The sequence below is a fragment of the Neoarius graeffei genome, chromosome 4, assembly GCF_027579695.1.
Source record: "Neoarius graeffei isolate fNeoGra1 chromosome 4, fNeoGra1.pri, whole genome shotgun sequence".
In the NCBI taxonomy this organism is placed as follows: domain Eukaryota; kingdom Metazoa; phylum Chordata; class Actinopteri; order Siluriformes; family Ariidae; genus Neoarius; species Neoarius graeffei.
Window position 1 is genome coordinate 114304136 of NC_083572.1, and position 7887 is coordinate 114312022.

General features: G+C 43.6%; 1 protein-coding gene across 1 annotated transcript in view; it reads left to right on the forward strand.

The window, feature by feature from the left end:
* The window catches only part of LOC132884670 (zinc finger protein 850-like), a 107419-nt gene that overhangs the window by 27309 nt on the left and 72223 nt on the right, over positions 1-7887 (forward strand). The gene's annotated exons all lie outside the window — the stretch shown is intronic.

Below are 7887 nucleotides of genomic sequence, written 5' to 3' on the forward strand. Positions count from 1 at the left end.
TAGCTGTTGTTTGCTCGTTAGCTTTGGAGGGGCCAGCCTTCTTCGGCAGGGTAATGCTTCATCAAAAAAGTCCATAAAACTTACCGAAGTAGAAAAAGAGTCTCACCTTTCAACTGTTCCCATTAAAGTTACATATATTCCATACTTTGAAGGTTCTTGTCGACCAATTTTCAGGCACATGTGGGAGCACTTGCAAAATGCGTCTACGTTCCTCGAGGCTCTTCCAGGACTCCCAAGACTTGTTTTAAGCTTCATGTTCTCCTACTTTATTCTCCACAATCAGCTCTGATGTGCATTTGGGCTCATTGTCCTGTTAGAAAACACAACTGTGTCCAAGTTTCTGATGGCTTGAGGTTATGCTGAAGGATTCTGATGTTCTTCCACTTTGTACAGTGTATCAGTTCTACTTGCAGCGAAACAGCCCCAGTGCTACCACCACCATGTTTAACAACTGGTCCAGTGTTCCTTTGTATCGGCATAGTGGTGTAGTGGCTAGCACTGTCACCTCCTAGCAAGAAGGTTCTGGGTTCGAGCCCAGTGGCTGACGGGGGCCTTTTTGTGTGGAGTCTGCATGGGTTTCCTCCCAGTGCGCCGGTTTCAAAGACATGTTCAAAGACATGCAGTTCGGTTAACATGGGGCAGCCATGGCTTGAAGGTTGGGCTGAGGTTCCCTTCAGCAAGGCACCTAGTCCCCACTCCTGCCCACTGCTCTGGGTATGTATGCATGCTCATTGCTTCAGTGCTCATCGCATGTGTGTGTGTGTGTGTGTGTGTGTGTGTGTTCACTGCTTCAGATGGGTGAAATAGAGGAGGAATTTCACTGTGCTGAAAGTCATTTTCTTACAAAAATGACCTCATAAAATCCCAGGTTTTCTGTGGGTAATATGCTCAAACAGGTTGGCAAGTTCACAGATTTAAAAAAAAATGGTTTGAAAAATAAATTTTATGCACCTGAATTCTATTCCAAAAGTCATTAAAAGCTTGTCCGCCATTGTTAGATCGCAGCGAATTACAGGTCAGCCGTGCGTGCGCGTGTCTGACGTCATGTACACCACTGCCTTCTTTTGTGTCCACGGTGACTCTAATATCCTCTGCAATGGCGTGTGTTCTTGATATTAATTCTTTTGAAAAAGACAATGAAAGCTACAAGGGGATGCTACACCAGTGTCATAAAATTATAAATAGTTTTATTTTAGGTGTCTATATTAGATTAGATAGAACTTTATTGATCCCTTTGCGAGGGTTCTCTCAGGGAAATTAAAATTCCAGCAGCATCATTACAGGATAAACAGAGAATAGAAAATACTTCTAGATAAATTAAATTAAGTATTTACATATACAAGTATTAAAAAAAAAAGATATGGGGGAAGTCCAGCAGGAGAGGTATTGCACATTGTCCAGTATTGCTTTTTGTCAGGCGAGGCTACTGCTCCTTCCCGTCCTCTGTCCTCCCGTTACCCCTCCTCCCCCAGAGACGAGTTGTACAGTCTGATGGCGTGAGGGACAAATAGTAGTAGTAGGGAATACTGCGTGCTGTTTTAGGCACACCAGGTCCATGCAATGGCTCTGAAGCCAGATTAAATAAAGGAAATTTTAAAATAAAAAGCACAAACTGCTGAAACAGTGATTGGAGAATCAACCATAGTTTTAAACATACTCAGCCAGTTGCTCTGATTGACTTGTATTTGTTTCCTTTTCAGTGCAGCCTTTTAATTTTGGATGGCTGAGCGTTCTTATCTTATTTCAGAGTTAGTCAGTTATCACACTGTAAATTAGAGAAAAGAGGTGGACTTGATGACACTGGCTGTCTTGTCTGGAGTGAGAGTTGCAAAAGTACTTGAATGAAAGAGTGGAGTTATAAAAATCTTTTACGGTTGCAGAGATACGGTGATGTTAATAAAAATCAACAGTAACTGCACGCTGACTCCCATCACCACCTCTACTGACCATAGCACAAAAGAGAAAGGGTCGACATAGTCCTAACTGGTACGGCTAGAACCAGAAAAAGTTGTAGTTTTATGAGCAACTTAGTTTTGGAAGTGAACCCTAACGATTTCCCGGCTACTGTACACAATGTAGATGACACAACGCATCACCCACTAAAAGTGCCTAACACAAGCTTGACACTTCCTGTGCGGTGAGCTCTTTGGGATGGCTCTTCTGACTTGTTTCCAGATCATATGAACTGCTCCGCGTACCAGACAGACACCGCTCAAATCCTTCATGAATCTGCCTCACAAATTTCTTTTTCAAAACGTATGGAACAGACGCCAAACCATCCTGTCGGCTTGAAGTTACCTCTCTTTGTCTGTACAAATCAAACCCATTCATTCCGTAAGTGTCCTGCTGACTTTGGGCTATAATGGATTGAAATTTCGCTTTTTTTTTTTTTTAATATAAATCGGCTGCACTTGAACAGCCTTGAACGCCACACCTCTTAGGAGGCATGCTTTCGTTTTAATTTTGTTTTGGCATAAATAAAAAAAGAAAACATTAAAAACGTGCTACACTTTGCAAAGTAGACAAAGCCAGAAACGCTGCACACTTTCAAGTGTTGTGCATATGATGTCACTTCCTTGAAATTAACAGGAATGCATTTGTGTAATGGCGCACTCAAAGAGCCAAACTACTGGCTAAATAGAACATGTTCCCGGTCTTGTATTAAAGTACAATTTGTCTAGTTTTATAAGGTATAATTTCCAGGGGTGATGCCATTTTTGTAAGACTAAGTCTGTGCTTGAGTGTGATAAAGGCTTCTTCTCTTGTCTTGTCTCTGGTCATTGTGGCCAAACAACTCAATCTTTGTCTCATATGACCATAAAGCTTTCCTCTAGAAGGCTTTTTCTTGGTCCATGTGATCAGCTGCAAACTTTAGGCCAGCTTGAAGGTGTGGATTTTGGAGCAGGGGCTGCTGATCAAGAAAGAAGCCTCTCGGCCCATGGTGTAAGCCTCACATGACTGTAGACGGTGTTCCAGAAGCTTCCAGTTCATGGTAGTCTTGTGCCTTGGTGGTTCCTGGGTTGTTTCTGAGCCAATTTACTCTCAGCTGAGGGCGATAGTTTGGATCATATTCCAGCAAAGTGGCTTCACCTCCCAAAAACTTTTACTTGCATACAATTGTTTGAACTGATGATCTTGGAATCTGCAGTTGTTTATAAACAGCTCCAGGAGACATTCCTGAGTGTAACTCTATGATCATCTTTCTCTGATCTGCACTGAGCTCCTTAGACTTTTCTACTGTACTGTGTGTTGGTCAAACCAATGCGTGTCACTGACTCATGTTGTGCACAGAGAAGCTACCAGCTGCAGTCAATCATCATTAACAGGAAGTTAAGAAGCCTTGGCAGGTCAAGACGTTTTTAAGATTCAAACTATGTTTACTGTCAGCCCATTCATACATATGTGTACAGTAAGGGTGCAATAACAGACAAAATACAAGACAAAGGACAAACCTATTGGGCGGCACGGTGGTGTAGTGGTTAGCACGGTCACCTCACAGCAAGAAGGTTCTGGGTTTGAACCCAGCGGCCGGCAGGGGCCTTTTGGTGTGGAGTTTGCACGTTCTCCCTGTGTCCGCGTAGGTTTCCTCTGGGTGCTCCGGTTTCCCCCACAGTCTAAAGACATGTGGTTAGGTTAATATGGGATGGCCTTGGGCTGAGGTGCCCTTGAGCGAGGCACCGAACTCCCAACTGCTCCCTGGGTGCTGGTAGCATGGCTGCCCACTGCTCTGGGTGTGTGTGCACTGCTTCAGATGGGTTAAATGCAGAGAGGAAATTTCACGAGTGTGTGATGAATAAAGTTGTGCCTTCTTTCTTCTTTATAAACCACTGGAAGTCATTTTGGAACTTTCAGCATGACTGAGTTAATAATCTAAGTAGGCAGGTAAAATACAGTATAATATCTATCAACATGGATAATTTTCCAATTCTTTACTGGCGTATAAGGATCTCTCATTGCATAGAGCAACTTTCTGAAGGTATCTTGACCATGCATTGGCCTTTAAACTGTGAAAATAGTTGGAGACAGTTTCACTCACTCTTTACATGCCCATTATAGCAGATACATCTTAAGCTGCTTTGTGATAATGTCCATTGTTAAAAGCACTATACATATTAATAAATCTTAGGAGTATAGCGTTTTCCTCTTCTAAACTCATCCTGCTACTTTTACCTGGTCTTTTGGAAGCTTATACATCTTATGAAGTCTTGATGATTTTTTTTTTTTCTTAACCCAGATACCCCTACCTCCTGGAAGGTGTTCATCTGGCCAGCTGTTGAAGGGTGTTTCTTCACCTGAGAGAGAAGTGTCATCCACCACAGCCCCCCCCCCGGTCTTTCAGACCGGTGTCCGTCTGTGTTCTCGAATGTTTAAGAAAGTACCAGATTGCTCATTTGGCCACAAAATTTTTGTGCTCTCATTCACACACACACACACACACACACACACACACACACACTTTCTTCTGAGCAAGTCACACTGCGCTTGGACACCAGCAGCAGTGGAGAAGAGATGAAGTTGGTTTTGTGTCCTGGAGGAAGCCCTACTCTAAGTCAGTCAATGAGTGAAACTTACAGAAAAATTAAAAGCCTGAACCACCATGCTGTACCAAACATCTTTTCACCAGGTGGTAAAGGGCGTATTAACATCAAAAGACAGAAAAAAAAAAAACTCTACCACTTTCTTTTAAAGTATTCATTTTAATGCATTTCATGTTTTAACTAAAATCACACCTAGTGCTCTTGCTGGAGGTGATTTACTCAATAACCTCTGACATGGATCTGGAGTTTAGGCCATCCTTAAAAAAAATCCGTTTCCTGTCCACCGGGTGAGCAAAAAAAATTTTCAGTCGGGAGGGAGGGATTTTTTTTTTTTTTAATGGATGGGTAAGAAATCGCAATGCTGTGTTTGCTTTTTCTTTCAGTACTTTTTTATTACAAAAGCAGACACATTTAATAAAATGACAGTTTAATCAACTGAAACTTGTACAAAAACTTTGTTAGAATTTTAAGTGCTGACTGCAACATTTGCAAAACTTTCACAAAGGTACTTAAAATGTGGGTGGCACGGTGGTGTAGTGGTTAGTGCTGTCACCTCACAGCAAGAAGGTCCTGGGTTCGAGCCCCGTGGCCGGTGAGGGCCTTTCTGTGTGGAGTTTGCATGTTCTCCCCGTGTCCGCGTGGGTTTCCTCCAGGTGCTCCGGTTTCCCCCACAGTCCAAAGACATGCAGGTTAGGTTAACTGGTGACTCTAAATTGAGCGTAGGTGTGAATGTGAGTGTGAATGGTTGTCTGTGTCTATGTGTCAGCCCTGTGATGACCTGGCGACTTGTCCAGGGTGAACCCCGCCTTTCACCCGTAGTCAGCTGGGATAGGATCCAGCTCGCCTGCGACCCTGTAGAACAGGATAAAGCGGCTACAGATGATGAGATGAGACTTAAAATGTCTGACACACGGACTTTTTGTAGTTCTAAATCGACCGTTAGGCCTAGTTCGGATGAAATTACACTATTAAAATGATCACTGAATGATTTGTTTTTCTGAATTTTTACTATTTTGTTGTTCACTAGAATCAGGGATGTGATTTGGGGCTGGTGAAATTATCTGAAACTTTTAGCCGGGGGTCTGGGGGCCACAGGCCCCCACCAGGGCAGCACCCTGGTGGGGGGACAAGGGGGGAAGCCCCCCCGAAGCTCCTGGGTTTTGGGGTTTTCTGACTTAAAAATTGTACTAAAATGGCAAGCAAACACACAAGAAAAAACTTGTCATGATTAACAAATTCAAGCCAATTTAATGGTCAACATGCAACTCTGACACACACTCGTGCGCGCGCACTCTCTCTCTCACACACACACACACTCACTCACCCCAAAGAACCAGCGCGGCAGGGCCCGCTAGCCCCGCGCCTCAGGACGTAATTCGCCCCGAGGCGAGCCACAGCGCTCCGCTTAGGTTTCGTTTCTATCCCGGGCTCCAACCCGACTTTGGACGCTCGTACCTCGGGCAGGGGAGGTCCCAGTATCCCCAAACTTGACAGCCAGAGACCTCTGCCCTCTCCCCAAAGAACGAAATCACTGAACAAATGTCTCACAGTCTCATGTCCAACGTCTGTAGCAACCTCTTTCTCCAACCATTCCCAGCGGAACTTGTTTTTCACTATTCTGTCGATTTCTTTAACTCGATTTGCATCTTTACGCTCGATCACGGAGGCTGCCATCTTTCAACTCTGTTTGAAGCGAGCTTACGTACAGCTATCTAACAAGCGCGTTCATTGGTTGTTACAGAGTGATGGGCCAATCACATACCTCGTTTCATCTCAATGACGGAATTGCGTCAATGAGATGAAACGAGGTACATGATTGGCCCATCGCTCTGTAACAACCAATGAATGCGCTCGCTTCAAACAAAGAGTTGAAGGATGGCAGCCTCCGTGATCGAGGCGTAAAGATGCAAATCCGAGGCTGCCATCTTTCAAAGAAAGTCGGAACGAATAGGATACGAATGTGGATTTGAGGGAAAAATCGGAAGCATTTTTTTTTTCAAGTTTTGAGGTGAAAAAAGCGGAATTCCGCGAATTCGCGGAAAAATCACATCCCTGTAGAATACCATTTTGCGATTTCACACTTAAGCAAATGTTTGAAAACTCCGGATCTGCTTCCTTCATGGTGGCTGCCATTTTTTTGTGCTGCACGGCGCATGCGCAGAGCTGATTCAGTTCAGAGTGAGCGCGCGCTCGGCGGAGGCAGTAGTGTGTCGGGGCCGTCGGAGGGAGCAGAAGCAGAGATGACGCTTATTTTGTCTCCGGTAAACCAGTCTTCTCTCGTTCAATTACGTGCTGGTATCAAAAGACACCGTTGGTTGTGAATGAAACCAAACTGAGTGGTTGGAGTGGATTTTCATACACAAATGGAGAAATGTTGGCTGAGTGTGTAATTGTGTCGCCCCACTGCAGACCGTTGTCGTTGTTAATTCATAGCATGCTCAGCTGCGTGAATGTGTCATGCACCGAAAATAAGAGATTTACAAGCCAGGAACGCCTCATGATGCAATACGCAAGAAAAGAAAGAAGATTTACTGCCATTTTACTTTGTATTTGAGTAAAGTGAATGAATAAATGGTCTGTGGAAAATGCATTTAATCCTGGGAACTGCGTGCACAGGAGTTTATTTTGTGTTTACTCCCCCCGGCCGGCTACTTATTTGTCATGGCTGGCTAGTATGAGCCTTAGTGGAAAGCCCTGGGAATGCGGAAATGTCAAGTTCGATTTTAGATTTATGAACCCGAAAAAATGTCGAAAAACTGGCGTTAAAAAAAAAAAATTTCAACCGCACAAACGGCACTCACCCGGCCGGTGGACCAGAAACAGAACATTTTTTAATAATGGCCTTAGATTGGACACCAACTCATTAACTAATCCAGCTGAAGAATGATATTTAAGTATTAAAGACCCACTGACAACTTTTTACACCACGTAATGTGTGTATTTATTGTTTTATTGCTGTATTGTGAAATAAAATATCCAAAACTCAGCTTGAATAAAGGGTCGTCTTTGTAGAAAATCAAGAATTTCAGAGCCGATTGTGTTTTTTGCCCCGGCTTCTACAAGCGCCATGAGCCATTTGCCCGTTTTTGCCGCTAGGGCGAGTGACGTCACATCAGTGTACGTTGTTCTGGATTGCATGAAAACAAAACATGAAGCAGGGAAGCTATCGAGATTGTCTGTCTGCCCTCACGTCTATTAAAGATTCTGTTTAAACAGCATAATGTCTTAAACATATGGTCCTGGTCACGGCACACTATTGGTCCCACTCCAAAAAACATCATGTCTAAGCTCCTGTTAGATCATGTTAGATACAGTAGCTACCAGAAGTTTAGGTCATATTTATGCAGAA